The following is a 22,204-nucleotide window of genomic DNA, read 5'->3' on the forward strand; positions in this document are numbered from 1 at the left end:
CGGCGTATGTATACTTCAAGCCTTCTTTGATGTTCGTTTTTCCATTTGAGCATTGCAGCAACGTATGTGATGTGACAGAGTACAAAAGCATGGACCATTTCAATAGCGTTGTCCTCGCTCAGTCCCCTGTGCCTATTCATGATGCGCCGAAACATCCGGATCGCGTTTGCTTATCTTGATCGTGATGCTGTCAAGCATCGCCCAGTTGGACCCGTTGCTTTGGATGATTAATCCTAGAATTCTTATTTTGTCGACTGTAGGTATGCGATTTCCATTTCTGCCGTGTAACTCTATACATGGTGTGTGGTGTCGGCGCCAGTCGTTGGACCACCGCCCTGGTCTTGGGGGGTGGTAGATGAGTAGCTCGGATTTTCTAGAAGAGCAGCGAAGTCCCATTGGGGCAAGATGGGCCTCGGTAACCGTGATGGCTTCTTGCATGCGCGCTTCCAATTACGCATCGCTGCCACCGGTGCTCCAGATGGTAACATCCTCTGCGTGCATGGTGTGCTCCACATCAGCAATTTCACCCAGTGCGCGAGAAAGCTTTGTCATCGCCAAGTTAAATAAGAATGGTGAAAGTACTGAGCCTTGTGGTGTTCCTTTATCGCCCAGATTAAAGCTCTCCGAGACGTGCTCGCCTATCCGGAGAGTGGCCGTTCGATCCTCCAGAAACGCCTTGACGTAGTGGTAGAAGCGTGTTCCGAGATTGTGGTCAGATATGGCTTTGAGAATGGCTTGATGTGGGATTTTGTAAAAAGCTTGCTCCACGTCGAGTCCCAATAGCGCCTTGGTGTCTCGTGTGGGGCGATCCAACAAACTTTTCTTGATTCGTAGCATAGCGTCTTGCGGTGAGAGATCTGGCCTGTAGCCAATCATATTGTAAGGAAAGTACTCCTTTTTTTCTACGTATTCCGATAGTCTATTCAGGATGGCGTGTTTGGCTAGCTTTCCTAGCCAAGCCTCTATAGATGTCATGACGGATTCTTAGACACAAACTAAATAATCATTAGTTCCATCATAAGGTCAAAGTTTAATGCCAAATCACTTTTGCCTTATTAATGGCGTATGCAGAGCCTGTCGTCAGACTTTCCCTAAAAAACCTGACATCAGATTGTCGGCAGGGATTGTCGGCAGAGGGAAACAAATTTTCCATCATCATTTCGTTCCACAGCCTAGCGCGAAAACGACTACATGTCACCGGCTTCCTGAGAGCGAATCTGTAATTATCCTTTGAGTAGTGTAAGGACTTGTAGGGTGCTGAGGGTAAGGACAACAATGGCACTAAGTAGAAAGATTACAAATAAAACGAAAATAAAAAGAACTTTCTTCGAATATAGGTTACAGTGAACGATGAAAGCGTTTACAAATATACGAATGCAAAATTCAAGACAAAACAGTGACAAAGAATCTCCTGTTAGTCGCGTTGCACCATCTGGTGAGGTTGAAAGCAAACACCACAGTACAGCAATATAGTTGCCACTCCCTCCAAGGAACTGCGAATGAGCCTCGCGCGTCGAATTAGGCTTGAAATACATCACAAAACGAATGTTAGAAACAGCAAAGCCACACAGTAACGAACAGGAAACAAGCTAACCAGCAGCAGCATGAGAAATGTTTTCCCATTATTGCCCTTAAGCTGACCTAAGTGCACCCCGGAGTTTTTGTCTTTTTTGGAGGGTAAATTAGCAGGACTTTTCTTAGTTCCGTAGTTTTTCCTGAACTACTCTTCTGTAGTTTTTGGTTCTGTAATACTTTCATGTTATAACTACACAAAACACTGAGGTTAGTACTGATATTTCTGTTCTCAAACAGATTCATGACTAAAAATTGCACAGAAATTTGCTTTTAAGAAAAGGCAATGTTCTGTATTTTTCTTGACTGGGAGGTACTTGCTGACATCGCAAGGCACACGGTTCTTCTTGCATTTCGCGTTCATTTGAAATACGGCCTCTACTGCCGGGATCGAACCAGCTACTTAAGACCAGCAATCGCATGCAATAGCGTGACTCACTGCGGCGAATGATGGCGAACATCACAAGGAGACCAGAACTTATATACACCGTGTTACGTCTCACTGCGAAGAAAACATATACATGCGAAAATACTGCTTTAATTTTCATTTAACACCTTTTTTGTCGCACATTCGCGTTGAACTGTCGGTAGGAAAAAGGTATTTAAAGACATTGTGGCCCATATGTTACAACTGTTAACATACGATAGCCTCAGTAAATTGATGATTCACCGCCTATATTATAAACCATTACCTTTTTTCTCCATTCGCGTGCGCTGCTGTACCCGTTCTGGACAGGGAGGGTAAAAAAGATTAGAGAAATATTTATAAGCAGTTCATTCAGTTAATGGGCTTAACGAGAAGTAGCCACTCGCGTTACGAGAGATGCTTTAGTGGATGGCTCTAGAAATATTGCCCGCCTAGTGCTTTTTAAGGTGCAATGTTATCGCACAGCACATGACTATACTGTGCGGCTCGCTTCCGCCGAACGTGGTCGCGGATTCGATTCACTATACCACAGTCTGAGCTGCCGAAAGCTCTTTAAGCCACCGTAGTGTATTCAGGACAAAGGAGCGCATACGCCTAGCATGTGGTGAAGTCGACAGACCAAGAAATGAAAGGAAAAGCAGAAAATATATCGCGCGTTTCAGCCGAGGTTTGTCTTTAACGAGGAAGACAACTCCTTACAAAGTATTGTTCTACGTCTAGAGATGTTCCCGTTTACCTATGACCATGTGAACGAGCAACAGAAAACTGCACAAGCCTGCCGACTGTGGCAGCTGGGCTTGAGAGCGTGGGTTCACTTCCGGCCTCGGTGATCGTGTTTCGATGGAGGTAAAATACAAAATGCGCTCGTGGGCCACTCTTTCTACAGCAGGCAAACTGATGCAAGTTCAGAACGATATGAGGCAGAAATACAAATAGTTATCGCGCCCCAAAAAGGGCATCAGCTGAAGGGACGACGATGGTTTCTTTGGAAAGCAATAGCCTAAAACGTTGCGCCTTTCAGACATCGCCGTTTTTTTTTTCGCCATTTTCACGTAGCCAACGGAATTGCTTTCAAAGCGCTATTGTGTTTCTATAACCTTAAGAATCAGGTGATGCGAAGCACCACCTCTGGGTCCCTGTGTTCTTGCAGCGCTTTACTTTGGAGGAGGAGGAAACAACTTTATTCAACGCACTATTAAGCGTCGAGAATGTCTTGGGCCAGAGTCACCAAGGTCAACTGGTCCTTCAGCTGGTCAGAGGCTAACCAAGCCCGCCAGGTTGGGGGAGGAGGGTGTGGAAAGTGAGGTGACTGTATTGCAACAGGGCGGGAAAACATGGAGTGTTCTAACTTTGCATAATGTTCAGAACAATTTGGGCATGTGGGGGAATGTCTGATTCGGCATAGAAATGATCGTATGCGTATGCGCTGGACGCAGTGTTCCTTTGAATAATAATAATAATAATAATAAAAAAAAATAATAATAATAACAATTGCTTCATAGGAAGGGAAAGGCGCCGTATCTGTCACACCTGTTTCCGTGGACACCTGAACCGCGCCGTAAGGGAAGGGAGGAAGGTGGAAGATGAAAGTGGACAGAGAGAAAGAGGGCAAAGACCGTATGAGAGGTAAAAGTGGTTGACCTTATACATACGGCATGGCACATTATTATGTGGTACATGTTGTGCTGACAAATTCGTTCACACAATTGAAATTTTAAGCTGCATTAAAGGATACACCTTATACATGTGGTTAGTTCAAAGTAAAGAGTGAAGTGGGCAGCCCCAGAAGGACAACTAACTAGACAGGATAGACGAGTTTATAAGCGTCATAGTAAGAAAACAATGATATGAACTCGTTAGTGCGAAACCAATCATACGACTCGAGAACTGATAAAAAAATCACATTGTACATTTCTTGCTGTCACGGTAACTCTGACGCTTAGACTGAGCCTAACCTATAGGCATGGGTGGTAAGATGCTCCAACGCAGGCTGTACACTAGAATAGCATGCAGTTTCTAAATGTAAAGGCGTAGTATCTGTCTCGCGTATCGGTGGACTATTGGACCTACAGGGAAAACGTAGGAGAAAAAACTTATTCGGGGCTTCTCACTGCTACACCATGCCAAACAGTGCTATCGGACGTCTTAATCAGCTGAAAAGGCGTCAAGCTCCGCATGGTGTTTTGCGTTTCGTCACGCGTGATCTCAAAGAGAAATCTCCTGATGTAAAATATTTTTTAAAACTCAATATTCTTAATATGGTGCCTTTTTTGCGCTGGCCCAGTCAAGAGGCGCTCATCAATCAACTTCAATTTGTGCAGACCCAGGCATCTCGCTTCATTCATTGAAGATAAAATCGTAATTCTAGTGTCACTAATATTAAAGCAGACAGCATTACCAATGGTATTAAAGCATCATCATCATTATCATTTATTGAACCCTTAAGGGCCCTTAACAAGGTACTACATAAGGGGAAGGGGAGAGGTCGGCGTACATATAACAACACGTGAGAAAAGCGAAATATGTTAAAACAGCAACAAAAAATACAAGAGGAGCAATGGGGACAACGAATACAATCAGTAAAATCAAAATGTGCAATCGAGTAACGCAAGGGAATTACAAATGAGTCGCTCAAGTGCTTCATACTAACGAAATACGAAAACTATCCCGTCTTTGCCTCTTTTAAAGATATATCGTGACAACCCTAGCCTACCAAATAAATTTATAACCCCATTTGGTTGCTTTCCAGCTCACATTGACCATCGTCATAAGGTTGGGGTTCGATCATGTCATGCCAATAATTTCTACAATTTATTCATCCCTAACAAATCAACAAGTTGGAATCACCTTCCCCAATCTGTTGTTGAAATATCCGATAATTCGAAATTAAAGCTGCTTTCTCTAGCCTGCTACTGCCATAAACGCAAGGCATTGTAGCACAGTCATCTTTTAACTCATGTTTTTTTCTGGTCTCAATCTTCTCTTGCATGGCAGTTCCTTTTTATTACTCCGTTGAATATTACCGCAAACCATTCAAATCTTTGTTCATTTTTTCGACACCCATCGGAATGTGGCTGTGTGACTCTGATTCTTTGATTTTTCTTTGTCGCGCAAGATGTGCAAAAATGTGTCTCCAGGATTCAGGCCACTCGCGTGTGTTTATGCAGTGTTACATGTTGTGCCAGTCACCATTTGCAGCTTTATTTAGATATAAGACGAGGCATTCGCCGAGGTCGTGCTACCAGATAACGCGAGCATCGTCCCGCCCCGTCTGCCATGTCGGAGGTTGCCGGTGGCATCGGCGAGCATCGGCTCTCGCAGTGTCAGGTTCGCTGTCTGGTGCCCACCGTACATTGGAACTGATCCATAAAGATTTATCAAGTTGGTAAATACTTGCACATTCACTTTTAGTTGTGGAGCCTTTTATGCCCATGGAGGCCGCAGCGGTATTTTCGTGCTCCGAGCATAACACTGCCTGTTCGGTGTTGCAACAGGAGTTATCCCGTGCAACAGCTCAATAGCAAAAGAGGCCGGCTGCTCATTGCGCGCAACATGACTCGCAGCTCATTCAATTCGTTGTTAGCTACCACTGAGGCAGAACACATCTTGAAGAGAGAGCGCATTTTTAATTGCCCCAGATCCAAAATAAAGTGTCTGGAGAACGCATATTTTTAATGGCGGTGGTCGCAAGCAGCCAATCGAAGCTTCAATAGGCGCTGTTCCACGCGCTTGCAGCATAAACGGCGCGCAGAGTTTACAAATTTCGGCAATATAGCTCTGCTTGAAATGCACATAACCTATGGTACCTAGGTTCGCAACAATGGGATGTGCGACGATACCTCTAGATACAGTTGAAACACGTCACTTGTAAGTGGGCAGAGGTGGCATAAGAGAACGGACACGTCGCAATTTGCTGACCTCTAAAAACGGCATGCCGGCTATCGATGCCTTCCGCACGTGTGGCTCTTGGCTTCTCTCGCATGTCAAAAAAATTAAAACGCTTTCATGGATTTGTACGTTTTAATTTCTTTACCCGTCGTAAAGAGCGCACCAAGCAGTCCTCGATGTCGGGGAATTCAAAAATGAAGTGGCCTTATAGCACGCCGCACACCACGACGAAGTTATCACAGTCGTACGAGCCGATATTTGCACAAAGTCTAACATTTCATAGAGACCGACGTTTTTCTTGTTCCACAAAGTCCACGGATGCAAGTACGTATTCTCTCACTCGCACGGTTTTCGCTGGTGCATGCAGAAATTCTAACAAGACACGAAAAGCGCACTCACGATCACGAGTTGAGTACTGCTGCTGGTTGCGGCTCCCGCACACACGACCACGCATATGGCGAATGCCGCACCGGCCGCTAGCGCCCCTGGCGGATAATGTCATGTGCATACCTCGTATTTCTTCGCTGCCTTTAAGCTGAACGTTGACGAATGCGGCGGACATTCATAGATCGACGACTGCAGAGCGAGCTTGCTGCTATCACCACCGCAGATTGCTTTGTTGTTTTGTCGCGCAAGTTAGCTCAATAAAGAGTTTATTGCAGCGAATTTCAAGCCTCCTCATTTGTCGCTAAGGGCCTTGTCATCACTATGTGACATTATTTTTTTCTTCTTGTTTTCTTTTGTCTTGTATCCTTATCTGTTTTTTCGTTACTTGAAATCTGCGCTATTTTATGGCTAACCTCTTTATTCCACTGATGTAACCTCTTCGCTTTTTATTCCTCTGAATCGCACTTATATTTAGACATATGTGTTTATTTCACTGCTGTATTGTTTTCTAATTACTTGGAATGAACCCCACTCTCATCTGGAATGTCCTCGGGCGCTGAGGGTAAGGTATAAATAAATAAATAATTATTTATTAAATAAATAAATAAGCAACGCGAACACCTGCATTAGGTTTAAAGATACATTAAGAATGCGGTTCATTTTGTTTAAATAGGAAAGGAAAGACTGCACGAACTATTTTAACGTCTGCGTTGGCGCACTTGGCAGTTCTCGAGAATATCGTTGAGTAGAAAGTTTTTCATACTGCTTTAAGAGAGTAATACAGGCGCCAAAGTCGCACTATGCCCGAAATTGTGGTGAAGCCAGCTTCAAGCATTTTCCTGAAGATATCTCAGTATTAGACTGGGCAGCTGCTCTGCGCGCGGACTTTCAGACCCTTCCATTACCTTGAGAACGGGCTAATCATATCTTTTCTCTCGAAATAATGTCACATGATATTTTATTTTAATCTGTGAGAAGCAGCTAAACGAGGATTATCAATCATTAGGCGCGCTTGTGCTCCTCCTTCCCTGCAAAACACCACACAGTATACAGTATTTGTCTTTGCAGGGCTTAGCGAACAAATAAATTTTTAGTGCGAGGTCAGGTGAACATGCGAGCACCATAAAATATTAAATATTCTTGCACCGCCTAATATTACGTTCTGCAGTTCATAATAAGTTCATAAGCCTCACGTTTATTATGGGTAGTGCACAGTTCAATGCGTCATGTGATTTCCCGCTTCAGTACATTTTGCCATTGAATAGAACTAAAAAGGTGTTTTAACAGCAAAAAAAAAAAAAAGAAATACTGATTGCAGTTGAGCGGAAGAATGTTTTTTTATAGCTACATTTGCCTGTTATGTCAAATTTTGTGAAATGTCAGTTCACTCTGCACAACTGGATTTTTTACCCACAGAAACCAACCCGCGCAGTGCAATTGTATGCTAAATATACATTTGTATTTTTTATATTGCATATTTGTGTAATGTATACTGTATATTTGTAATTGTATATTTAGTATAATAAGCAGAGCAGCGTTTAAAAAATATGGCAATAACTAAAAAAATATTGTGACATGTGCCACTTCTCCAACGATCAAATTAGTACAGCTTTTTCTGCGCCAAGAACACCGGTGTAAACAAGGCTCGTGGAAGACCAAACACCATTAGCGGAAGCAAAGAAGCTCACGACTGTCCGGGTTATTCCAGTCACAACAAACAAGCTTTCACCAGGTTTCTTTCCAGGACGTTTGCGCGATGCAAAATGAGGCCGGCCCAGGGCAGAGGCCGAACAAAAAGTGCATCTGGCTTGTAGCCAGTAGCGTAATCAATGCCCCGGCGCTTCCAGACCCGTAACCTGTGACCTCGAAATGCTCGCAAACATAAAACGTGATGAGCAACGACGACAGCTCATTAGTTTCGGGCAGAAAGATATGACCTGCGTCTATAACCACCACTTCTCTGTAGCGAAGCAAACCGACACATTGGAGCTGTGCTCCTTTTTTCTTATTTTCTGCGGCAGCACTTCGAAACTAGCTAGCTCTCTATGGCGTCTATGCTCAATGCGTATATACAATCGGTGCTTGCTAGAGACAACCTGGAAAGGGTGTTCGTAATTTTAATGCGACAGCGTTAAAGAACACGTACCCCCGAGTATCCGGGGTCGGCGGTGTGAGCGAAATACGAAGCGTATGGTGCGCAGGCAGGGGGCATAATTGCCGCTCATTTGGCCGAGCATTAATTTTTCAATGGTTTGTATATCAAAAAGTTGGGAGGAGCTACCAACTCGGGTCACTCATTGGAGTTGGAACGCGCAATAAGAATTAACGTTCTTCTGCTCTTTGGATGCCGATTCAAGCACGTTACTCTTAATCCACGCAGGAACGTTCATACAGCTTGGCTAAAATTGGGCTTTATACGGCTAATCCAAAGCCAAGGCTTACGCGCCCTGCTCTTGCACGGAGTGTTTGAGCTTCTCATACTCTTTATTTTGTATTTATTTATTGACAACGCTCACGCCTTTGTAGAAATGTTCTTACTTTGATTTTAAGTTTGGACTCTGAAAGGGTTTATTCAGGTCCCGATCAGATACCTATGTCATGTATGCAGGATAAGCTTTTTTTAACAATAAATAGTGCATGTTAATTTGTGCAATGTATGTTGCGGAGCGAGTTACTAGAGCATAACGGAAAACAGCACTAGCAGACGAAGGACAAGAAAAAGGACAACACATAACAGCTCAGTTGCGTGCACTCATATTATACAATTCCTGGTTGAACTATTTTAATATTTATGCATGAAACATATACATATGCGCTTATTAACAAGCATACTGCTGGAGGCTAATGACAGTGCGTGTTATTATGTAACCGGGTACTTCTATAGGTCAAATATTTTTATAAATGTTGACCGGGCTATGAGGAGGGGCTATGGTGGACACCAGGTAGGAGGCTGAAGGCTTGAGTTAGTTTCCTAGCTAACGAAATAATCTAATTACCTTTTCAATTTTTACGTGATGTAGTATCTTGTATTTCCAGAATTGAAGCTCGTCCTCAAAAAATAATTGTCGAGAAAAAAGCGTTCCTTAAAAAGATTGCAGCGCACATTACATGGTCCACCAATGTCAGCCTGAAAGGCGGCTTCTCACAGTAACGCAGCACAGTGGACGTGTCCGCCGCAAATCTCTTGGCCAGTGCACACTTTGAGGCCGGACTGAAAGCAATGACTTCACTCATGACTTCTCTCAGCGAGGCCGCGGTCGCCGCGAAATTGACTACGAAACGCAGCACGCCCGTTAGCCTTTCAGGGGATGCAGAGTGTCAAAATTTCTAGATTAAGCGGTCTACGTCAGAGGCACCGTGTTAATATTTGAAGCTACCTATCAGGGTGACATTTTATGCTATTTGAAGGACGACCTCTAATTTTGAAAATGCAACATATCTTCCGAAATCAAAGTTTGAAAGTGAATTAACATATTTAATTAGCGTACCTACTGAAGCAGTTTGCTTCTTACCTAGTGTCCGCCGTAGCTCTAATATAGCCGCAAAACTAAAATAAATCTAGCGCCAGTTGACTTTACAATAAAGCATCCGACCTTCTAGAAAAACAAAAATCAACGCCCGATAAAACAAACTCAGCTCTGCATAACGGGCTTTCAGGAAGCCTTCGTAGTACATATCTAAACTGTGCTCTGTATTATAAATAAGCTCCAGACGCCCAATACACCTCCTTGTTCACGTACTTTTGCAAGTACAGTAGTTTAAAAAACGAAAGTCCTACAAACAAGATATCAATGCTATGCTTGATTTTTGGTCACATAGCCGTTAGTTTCGTGTTGCATCAAAAGACAGCAGATTACTCGTATGTGAAACATTGATTAGCGCTATCCTAAAATACAGCTTTGTTATTCGGATAAGCTTGTGCATACAAACCTTGTAATTGCCGTTTCAAATAGTATGCCTCGTTTATATTTCTCTGGTGTGTAAAGCATATGTTGCCTTCGGATTTTTACTCACTCGCCACAACCCGTGTTTTTCACATCATCACACTGAATTTTTAAAATGTTCATATACGTGAATTTGTTCTGCATAATTTGAATCACTTCACAGCTGCTTGATAATTGTTAGGGCTCTCCATCAAAATCCGCAAAAATATAAATATGTCACCTCTTAGGCTTCGTAATAAATATTTAGGGGCTTGTTTTTGCACGCAATCTAGCAATTAACAGTGCCCTTGCTAGTCCTACTTGAGCTAATATTATTACATAATTTTTTATCATGGTATCATAATTCATTCGTTTTTACAGTACGCCGCCTTCAGCTTTCACACTACAACATAGACCTGACGGTTAGGGCACTTTCTGCAGTTTCTATCTTCATCTTCCACAGCCCTATGCTAGGCAGCAGTATGTGAAAATAAAAGAAACCTCAATAACGAGAAATGAAAATTCACAATAACCTTTTTTTTGGCAGGGAAGTAACCACGAAGTCGAATGCAGAACAATGTTGCAGCCGCCATTTGAAGTCAATCATCATTTCCAGCAGAGAAGCCCAGTGAAGAGATACTGATAGACGTAGGACAGCACAGATTTAGGTGGAAAGTTCATCAGTATGCCTTCTGTATAGCTTCACTTTCGGAATGAGATGTTACGAACGCATGCGCAGAGCGCTACGTAAACTGAGGACATAACACTGAAGCATTACGACCAAAGGGTTGATATGCAAGTAAGACCTTGTATTTGCGTTGATGGTCTTGCTAGTGAAAAAGTGTTAGAAACGTTTATAGCCGCTTCAGGTGCCAGATAAGAGAGGCATGCACAAAATAGCATCTTTTGATGTCGTAAATGACCCAACTTTACATGGTATGAACTTTATTCCTGCGGCCCATATAGCCACCACATTTGCATGTGGTCGTACAGGTTGCGTACGCCTCCCACTTCGTTACGTCGAATAAATGTTTAATCCGAAAGCATTAATAGGCTATGTTGACGCCGGAAGTGTCCGGAAGATGTTCTGCTGGAAGTTGGTCCCCTTGTGACGTCATGACCAGATGACATTGTGACGTCATGACAGTTATGACTAGATGGGAGTTGTAAGTCATGGTATAAACAAATGCTGTATCATTAACGAGTCATGGGACACGAACGTGTCGGGTCATGAGTCATGTGAGGCATAAGTCACGAGTCATGTGAATCATGGGCTACGACACAAAAAGGGCTGAGCCATGCCATCTAGAAAGGAGTCGACTAGGAGCCATCAACATCGGGCCAACGCTAAAGCTCTCGCATTTTCCCACTGCAGTTTCTGGAGTAACGTAATGATGTCAAAGTTTTTTGGAGTGATCTGAATCTATATCCGAATCCCGCTTGGAATGCCTTAATTCGAACGATTGCATAAAATTTTGGTTGCAAACCCTTCAGGCACTGCCGCTGCATGAAGGTTTTTAGCTTTGAGGCTCGGACCCTGCCAACTTATCTTTTTGTTCGCTTTTGTTCTAGCCTCTTTCCGATTCCAGTGAAATAAATTTCAGTTTAACATTGCAGTTTAAAAGGTTCGCCATCGCCGAGTATACATACATGAAATACGTACACAATGCATTGTCGCAGGTGGCGGTGCCTCGGAGAACGATGAGGTTAAAGATGTTGGGGATTCTTATCCACAGCCAGTCTCGATTGGCGAGCGCACCTCAGGCGCGTCCTGCCCTCGAGACCGGCTGTGGCTAGGCTTGATTTGTGGATTATACGTGGACGTTTGACGACGTCACCCTATGTTCTCTGCCATCGCCGGATTTTTAGGACTATTTTGAGAGCATGCACAATGACATCAGTCAGGCTGATGATAATGATGATGACAATGACAATGACACTGCCTTCACATGCAATAGGAGTTTTAATGGTTTCATACTGAAATGCACCTGTACATAACTTCTCGACCCTGCAGCAGGGGCTCAGTTGCTTTATAATTCCAATGCTGAACCTGAAGACACGCTTTCGATGCCTGCCGCTAGGCGCGGCCGCATAGCACTGTGGGCTGTGAGACATATGGCTGTTAGAGATACGGCGAAAATTACCTTTGCTTAGTACTGTTTTCCTTCACATAAATACGTCGTTTTAGGACGTTAAACACCATATAACTACACCAAAAGGATTTGTGCTTCTACTGCACGCTCAAGGCGCCGCGTGTAAATGATCAACCCTAACTAGTGTAAAAATTAGGCTGGACGCCTAATTCTATATGTCCCAGGTGACATGTTTTGCACTGGTCAGGAGGATTCAAGTGCCGCCCTGGGCAGGAAACGTTGAGCCATACTGTGAAGACAATTCTGTAGGCACCATGGCATTGTTCAACTGAAGTTCTGAGTGCTGGATACGAATGTGATTCCTGCAGCTTTCCTGTCGAGGTGGAAAGGAGTGCGGATTGCATCCTAATCAACCATGCATACTAAGTCCCCTTAAAGTGAAAAGAAGCAACGGCTATCTTTGTTAATCCACGTGCCAGTGCACTTTTTTTTTTTTACTCTGACTGACACTTCAATGGTTTGAGCTTGACAGAGAGAGAACCCTCAAATCGTGCAAGAAAGTCTGCTTTTGACTGCCGCGCTTGTCGGCTCGCCGACCGGAGGAGAATGATGGCAAACGTTCTTTTTACTTTGAGGGCCACGGCAGAGGCTTCAATTGTTCGTGTGTCTTGACCTTCACAAGCAGGCATTCAAGCATGGCAAACGTCAATGGTCCGTCACGATCACAGCATCAGTGTGTGGGCTGAGAGGACAATTGACTAGAAAAGCTGGAAGCTCGCGTAAGAGCACGAGACAACCCGATCACGGTCACAGTCATTCTGAACCATACAGACATGAGCGTATCCATATATCAGGCTCCAAATCTCCTGCTATTTTTAAGAAAGCCACCACAACCAACCTCACGCACACTCCACCTACTACAACGGCGCGCACCTAGGCTTCTGCTATTTTATTCCTATTTCAACCAAAAAGACCTGATCTTGATGAAGGCACGGATGTCTCAAGTTTCAGATGTCCATTCCCCGCTGTCAGTCGCGATCGCCCTGACATTGCACACATTTATACTGATTTCGACCGCATTAGTAAGTTATTCATAGATCGGCCAGTTAACCCGAACAATGCAACTCTAGGTAGTACCTGGAATTTATGCCCTTGCCTTTAACTGCATGTCTTTATGTATACCGTATTTAGTCGCATAATGGAGGCACTTCATATGCTGGGGGTCGAAAAGTGTTATTTTTTTTCTTGCACCATGATTGCATCCCCTTCAGTTGAAGCCCAGTCTGCTGCTGATAGTCATGAATAGTCACGTGCCCTTGAAAAGTTGTAGCGTCAAAACGGACAACACCCAGATAGAGACTGACAGGACATATGCAACTTGCAACTGTTTATTCATCGCAGAAGGAAGCTAATAGCAGGCATATAGAACAAGGAAGGAGGAAGCAATTTCAAACACGCGATGAGTGCATAATCTAGGCACTCACGTGTCTATCTAAAACGCCGCTTCATTACTATACATTGGAATAATTGGTGTGGTTGCACAATCACTGCTTTTTTTTAGCAGGTACACTTTTTATTTACGCCGAGACGACCATTCAGTGAAGCGCTACCTGTAAAATTTCAGGACTACTATAATAACCCAGCGGGACCAACAGCCAACTTTCAGCGATGTCCGAAAACCCAATAAATACAACGCCTGCTTTCAAACTATGCCACTATTCGGTGCGCTCTCATCACGACTACAACAATGTTTTGCGATTGATTAGCCTTTCTGATGAAGCCTGAAAATTTTGATGCAGTGCTCTGAAGTTGTGCTCTGTTGAGATGCCTATTTGTGGATCTATAGGTGTGTTATGCCTGACAGTGTTGAGATAATATTCAGATAGAAAGATGTTGCTCGCCAACATTTCTTTAACACTTTCAACGTTTTTAATACTTTACATATTTTGCGATTATTGCAACCGTGCAATAAAAAAGGCAGCCAAGATTTCGAGAGATATCAGTTAATCTTGTTTCTTTTAAAGCGAGTGCTGATAGAAACAAGCACGGTATATGGGCGTGTACAAAGGTGCAATAGGCTATAATATCAGCTCTATGTTTAAAAAAGAGTAGCGAAATTTGATCAGATTAACTCCCTCTTTTCCTCCATACACGCGCGTGTATTCATATCCACATTATGCTGAACCAACCTTCCCAAGTATTTGTTTTGGAGGCGTATTCAGAATGCAGGCCGGATCGTTAAGGCACTTAGTGTACAACTTAGGCAAACATTACGTGCTGTTGATTGAGTATTTTAGGCACCGAACAAGGAATTATTCGCCAATGTAAATTTTAGTAGTAGGCACGATATCAGACCGGCAGATCTGCCCTAAGGAAAAAGGAATAATTAGTGGTCCCACGAAAGCCGCAAACATTACAGGTAGCTTTGTGAAGGCAGTCCCACAACCTGCATGTGTATAGCGAACGATTCGTGTACGAACGATTCGGGCCCAGGAGCAGCCAGAAGTCTGGAGGAATTGGCTTTAGCAGCATTTCTTACAAACGTTTGCAACACACAGAAAACGGTATATGCACGATAAATGCAATTGGTCAACACTTTTCATGTAGTACGTAGAGAAAAAAGACATGTTTTTTGTCGAGCACCATAATATAGGGCATTTCAAATACAAAACTGCAAGGCAACGAAAGCATTGTATTAGGCTGTATAGATACAAAGAATAATATAATGCCATTTTTCTTTTATAAAAACATAACATGAAAACTCGACGTTTTAGTGCCGTGCTTGAAGTTGTAAATATTTGCTGGTATTAAACCCTTCGGTATCTTTGAATGACTGCTAGCAAGCACTCCCAAGATTTTATTGAGGAGTGTGATCTCTCCAGGACATGCTGCGGTTATGCTCGAATTTTTTCAGGAACTTGTTCTTGCAAAAAATTAGAGATTCGCTACTGCCAATCCTGAAGTTTTGCGCTATTTATAGCGCATATTCCAAAAGAACATTCCTTATTTTTACACCTTTAGAGATAAAGGTGATGTTTTTTCAAGAGTACGTTAGATATGCTTAGCACTAGTCCTGAGTGGCAGCTTAAGGTCTGTATATCATTTTATATCATTCTAAATCTCAGCTTGATCTGACCGGTAACTGTTTTAAGAGCCCGAGCGTTTCAATGCTCTGCTGTATAGTGACAGAACAAGTGGCCATAAAATGTCATTTTTTCTTTTGGACGATTTCGACTGGCATAGTTCCATGGATTGGTAACAAAGCCGCCATAGGTACTGCGTTGACGTTAGCCACTTGACGAGACATCTAACGTTGCCACTCGTGGGCACAGCTCAGATCCGACGTGCAAGCGAAAGGGAACGAAATCCGAATCCGACGCGCTACTGTATTTTGAGGACAGCATTTTTAGGCACCATTATCGAAGTATAGGCATTATGTCCGAATATAACAGGCATTATTAAAACTGCACAAGTGGGTTGACAAAACCTGTATGCTGTTCATACCAACAATATATAAAAATGCTGTGTCTAGGACCGTAAAAATAATAACCATTTTTTTTTAATTCGATTCTCTCGAGATTAATGTTAGCTTTGGTCAGAAGCTGCATCCCGATATGCATTATTCACCCGGGTAGTAGAATGCTTTAACAATGTCATGAACCACAGCGGTAGTAGGATATTATGTCCGAATATAACAGGCATTATTAAAACTGCACAAGTGGGTTGACAAAACCTGTATCCTGTTCATACCAACAATATATAAAAATGCTGTGTCTAGGACCGTAAAAATAATAACCATTTTTTTTTTAATTCGATTCTCTCGAGATTAATGTTAGCTTTGGTCAGAAGCTGCATCCCGATATGCATTATTCACCCGGGTAGTAGAATGCTTTAACAATGTCATGAACCACAGCGGTAGTAGGATGTTGTTAACAGTGTCATGAACAAAACGCACACATTTCTATACAAAGACTCCAACTGATTTTTGCAAAGTATTGATTACTGCGAGCAGCGCTTAGCGCAATCTTAGGTAGCTGAACACAATTTTTATAGCCATTCATAACCTACTTTCGTCCCACACAAAGATAACCCTTTGAACTAAACCTGCAATCTTGTCGCGGTCGAGATTACGCCTATCCAATCCGGGCATTTCTGCGAGCGACAGACGCGCCATGAGCGTGTGAGCTGCGAAGCGGCACATGTCGTGACAAGTCCACAGGTTGCGTCACCGGAACCTTATTCAGTCACCGAAACAAACTGCTACCTATTGACAAGCGTCTGTGAAAAGCTTCTCCGCAAAATACAAGGGACCCTCCCCGCAGGCGAGGAGCGACGCCGCGTATAGAAGAGACCACAGGGGGAAAAACCGGTTCCGACCAGTATACGTTGCGCCGGCGATGAGCGAAGGCTCGGCAGGGGATGTTAGCCGTAGACGCGCGTCTTGTATCACATGGCCGCTTTCCTTTACGCTTCCGATATGCTAAACAGGGAAGGCGGCTAGAGGCTGGGAGGAAAACAAAAACAACGTATCATCAAAGAATGGGACGCCATGCGCTTAGGAAAGCTGGGGCAAAACCTTTTACCCCTTGTCCAACTCTCCCTTTCCATAGCATGCACACGCCAGCCTATGGCGAGAGCGCGATTTTTCGCTGCACCACTCAATGCTGATTGCTCATGGGGTTTTCAAAGGCATGAATGGTCGTGCGTAGTGCGGCCCGGGGGCCTCGCTCACTACTCGCACTGGCCGCCGCGCGTGCGGTTGGTCGCCTTTCCAGTTGTACATTGGCCACTTTAAAAGTCCAACGTGAAGGGATCAGAGTACCAGCGCCCTGAGCATTTCTCACGACATGTAAGTGATATTCCCTTACCTAGTGTTCCATTATGTCTGAAGGGGTGCGAGAAAATAACAAAACTCGCAGGCGTGTCGGTTTTGTGGAAACCAATGGTCCTCTACGTTAGAGTGTTACAGGCGCTGAGACCAATACACTAAGCGCTGATTATTATCAAACGTTTGTTACCCTACCCCTTTGCTATGTATCCACAGTGAACTTCAACTGGTAAGCTTCTGATGATACCGTTGAACGCTGCGATAAAATAGTGGAATCATTTAAAATAACTTTTTGTAATGGTTTTGTATCGGGATCCGCATAAGCGGTAAGGCGGACATGACCAGCCTAGAAAAAGAAAGAGAGTTTGCATGCTCCAGATTCAGGTATCTAGGTCATACACAGTATTCTGGATGCATTCATACTGATATTCTCTGGAGTGCCAACAAAAAAATGACATGGTTAACACAATCAGTCGGTCTTTAGCACTCAGTTAAGCATCTTTTGCGCTGACAATACTACTTTATTGCTTCCTCGATCACTGTCGTGCGCTGCGAGTTCCTCATCGGCATCAATAATCTGCAGGAACTATGCTTTTCCTGTTTTTCGGAAATTCCCTCTGATATCAGTAAATCTAATCTGGAATTTATTAAATAATCTGTGCGCGCAGTTGGTAGCTCGGAATATGTCTATACCACCAAAATCTCGAATTATAGCAAAGTAATGCAATAATTTCAGTCATTTTTGAGGAGGATTGTAAACCTTTCTTCCATAAGCCAGCATCCGCACCATTACATTTTCCTTTTCTTGCTAAAAAAAATGTCAAGCGTTTTTGTTCCGGAAATCTAAATTGGGCTGTTCTTTGTCTTCCTTCTGCGTTCATACTTTGTGCAGGTGTTTTTGTTTTACTTCTGCGAAATATTTCATTTGTTTGTTTGCTTTTTGCTCAGTGCCTTGTCCTAAGTACTGCGCTTTTACCTCATATTTACGCTTGTTCAGTCAATGTGTAGCCCCTAATATTTGGCGCGTCACTTGTATGTGGCTACGCGGGGATTTGTCTTTACTGTATTTCGAGGAAACTTGATTTAAAACTGTGTTGAATGTTGGCTTCCAGCAATGAATAACGTTTAGCAGTTAAACAGTTAAGCAAAGCAGCGTAGCGCTGTGAAAATGTTGCAGTTTTCCTTATGGAGCGCGATATATTGACAACGACCGATTAGAATGTGTCAACTACGCAATGTATTTTAGACCGCATTTGTCGCAGCCGTTCATGACCAGTGTTTGCTTCCATCAAAATCGCTTCCCAGCGAGAGGTACAGTCAAGGTATGTACAACTGCGCATAATGGCCGCAAATCTGCGTCCGTGCCGTATAACGCATGAGCGCGCAGCGAGAAGCTAAGAGGGCATCATCTTTCAAATGCATCTGCACCCCTGTCACGCACGGCTGGACATATGTATGCGCCGTTGCCAATGATGATATAACGACATGACAGAAATGCGAACTTCGAAGGTAGTAGTGGCCAATAACAAAACAAAGTCCAGAGCGAGGGCTACTATCCAGACGTCGCGCTTGATGCATGGTCATAAACTTGTTTTTATTGTTCGCTCTAGCCATTCTAATCTCAACACTTGGCTCCTTAAATATTATTTTCCGCAAATAGTCCAACCAGATCACCGTATATACTCGCGGATTTTCGGCTATTTAAATGCGTAGGTTTCCTTTCTCATCATAGTGTGTCTATGCATTGGTAATCAATTATAGGCGAAATCTACATACATTTCGAGTAAATGAAGCCAGTGCATTTATATTTCCGGCCGTCCGAGCCAAGGTCGTCACGAGCAATACGTAGCACTGAGAGCCTGAGTCACCACCAGTGCGGGGAAAAAAGAAAAAAAAAAAAGACCAATCCACACCGACCTTGGGTGGAGCATAGCAGGGCATTGTTTTGCCCCACTGGACCCCGCAGAGCTGCGTTGAACAATGCCCTAAGCTACACTTTGTTGGGGTTGCTTCGTAGGATCTTACTGTCAAAAAAAGAAGGAAGATATGCATTCCTAATCCTTATACCGCAGAGCAAGATAGGAATGTGTAGGGTCGTTCGCTAGTCATAAGTTCTTTCAAAGCAATGGATAATTCGTAATTATCTCTTAGTAGCAGCACTTAGCGATAATTGACTCCTAGGAACACATTGAAATGAAACGAGAGATTTCAATTTTTAAAGATACGAAACTCTCCTAGTACGTATAAATATTCAATTACAGTATTTCATAGACCAGATTGCACACTGCTGTGTTACATGCTTTTTATTTGACATTATTTATGTGAGTGGTCTATTACCGAATCCTGTATCACGTCTCAAGCGAAAAAGTTGTGATATCAAGGTTTATGTCTTGAGGGCAACACGATGTTGCCCGCACGGTGTCTACGCCATGCTCTGCACAAAAAATGCAAACATTGTGAGTTCACGCTCACTATTTTATGAATGAGCACCACCATTTGCTTTCTAAAAGCGGGAATAACAAATTACAAGGCTGCGCTTAAGCCTGCTAAGCAGCGGAAATGCCAAAAGCCACATTGAAGTGTGGTTTTTCCTACTGTCGTCATCAATATCCATAGCGCTACTGCCATCTTTATCAACTAAGTGCGCAGTTATTGTCATCGCTCCTATCACCATTATCATTCTCCCTAACTGCATCGTTATTTACATGGAGACGGCAGGAATGCTAGATAAGAAGAATTAGGGCCCGTTCCTCACGTTCCCGTAGTGTTGTACTTGGATACCGATTCCTAGAGGTATTACGATTTCTTCTTGAAGGCCTAGGCTTGCTGGTTATGTATTCCGCAGAGAGCCACTTTCTGCGCCCGCCACTGATGAGCGAAGAAACGTTTTCGCATTAATATATAAGCCAGCTTTACTAATGGGCCACTCACCCGACATACCAAAATGACAATATCATTTGCTCTGTCCTACTCATTTTGAATGCATGTTAATAATACGTCGTCATCGTTCTGCCAAGGCTGTATGTTTGTTCAATGTGTTCGAAGCAGGTAAGTCGTTAGATGAACAAATCACCTCCAGCATAACATAAGGGCGAGTGATGCACTCTTTGACATCGGTGCTGAAATTCACTACCAGCAGTAGACCATCGTCATTCTTCTGTAAAAGCAATTATTTCTTCGCTTATTCTCCAGGTTTGTTAAATACTAAAAAATTCAAAACTATGCTCAGCGCATCGGTTTGCGGACGTGATCCATCAAGCATCGAAATTCTTTGAATACGAGAAAAAGAACAGGGGAAATATCGATGAAAAACGAAATTTTATCTTTTTTATGTAATTACGTTCTTTTCTTTACGACCGAATAACAAACCTTCAGGCTGAAGCTTTGTGCCAACGTGCACCATTCATGGGCTCGGATCTTAAAATCGGCATAATGTCGTTTTTATTCTTTATAATTGGTTATTTTCGTGATTACATATGTATGTAGGATTGACAAATAAAAAAACTCCGTTTTTTAGGTGTCAGTGAGGCTAGCTCCGGTTGTATTTGCCTTTTTAAACTAGATTTCCTCATGACGTGGATGTTTTGACATCACCCAAGATATTTTAGACTGCACCAAATTTCAGACAGTACAATTTGTGCATTTATTTGATTTTTTGAGTGTAAGGAAGAGAGGGTGTTTACACATTTTTATTATTTTATTTTCCTTCCCCTGTATATTAGTGTAACTTCTTTTCGTCTTGCTTTTAAGATTCTTTATACTACAGAAAATGTTGTGTATGCCTTTGTTCCATTTTATTGAATATTTATTTAAACCCTTGGGTTTTTGTTATCCGTCATCGCTGCGGAGAGCACTGAATAAGTAAAATAAGAAAAACATAAATATCACCAAACTGTTCTCGTGGTATATGATTGCCTTCGGGACAAATAATTAATTAAATCGCTTTAATATCCTCCGTGATGGGAGGAACAATGAAATACTACTGATCGATGTGCCAAAAAAGCACTGTTGGCTCAAATAAAAAAACACGGCCGTCTATGTCCCCTGTTCGTGCTGAAAAAGAGCCTTTTTATGTTTTTCATTCAAAGATGAAGTCGTTTAGAATTACGTAATATTACTTTGTCAAAACGAAGGCTCGCAGTGAGGAAACATGCGAATGCCTGAGCAGCTTTTTTATTTTATTAACAACATTTTTGGGCTACCAACAGGGATCATCAGTGTTTATAATGAGTGGTTTATTGGGAATGAAATGCGGAGCAGGTCGCTCCAGAAAATATCAGATGCGAAGGATGAACGATATATCAACAACATTAAGTTTTCTAAACAAACTATCGTATCATCTTTCGGGTTTTTCATGACCTCTGGGCGGAATTAATTTTAAGTCAAACTTGTGCCTTGCGGATCACCTGGCTTACACACCTTAGTAGGCGTAGCCAACAGTTATGATTTAGACATATCTCATTACAACTTTCTATGTATTAAGGGCAGAGACAAGCACGACACCCTTGACATTTTTGTGCAACTGGTAGTGTCCATGTATTGGAAAGAAATGAAAGAAAATTTTTGAATGAGCTTATATACATATCTCTGTAAAATAAGTGACCAACTTTTGTATCCAAAAAAAGCCGAATGCGGGTTGATATTTGGCCTGCTTAAGAGTATGTGATACGCGCAACTACTATGGAGCGTTTAAAAATTGACAAGCGCTGTTTTAAAAGCATCTAGGAATAGAACTCAATTTTTTAAAGTAATACCAGCTAGCTTTATTTTCTGCGTGCATTTTCTTAGGGCTTTACCGTCCGCTCGCTCTCCATCTACACGCGGCCGGTGTTCTCGTTGGCAACTGGCAACTGAGTTCTGTACTTTCCCCATATAGAGTCCTGCTTTCAGTGTGTGTGCTCACCAAGCAAATATCAAAGGAACGACTTCAACAGGTATCTCTGGGCGGTCGAGCGGCGCCAAGCACCTTCCGTCCGCAGCCACAAAACAAAGGGCGATTACGCCACGGTTGCGGCTCGCATACGGTGAAGTGCTCTTATTATTCGTGCCGGTGTTTCAGTCCCATCTCAGCCATCTGGTTTGGACA

This window comes from Amblyomma maculatum, chromosome 3 (assembly GCF_055883805.1).
Source record: "Amblyomma maculatum isolate TAMU_Amacu chromosome 3, ASM5588380v1, whole genome shotgun sequence".
Lineage (NCBI taxonomy): Eukaryota > Metazoa > Arthropoda > Arachnida > Ixodida > Ixodidae > Amblyomma > Amblyomma maculatum.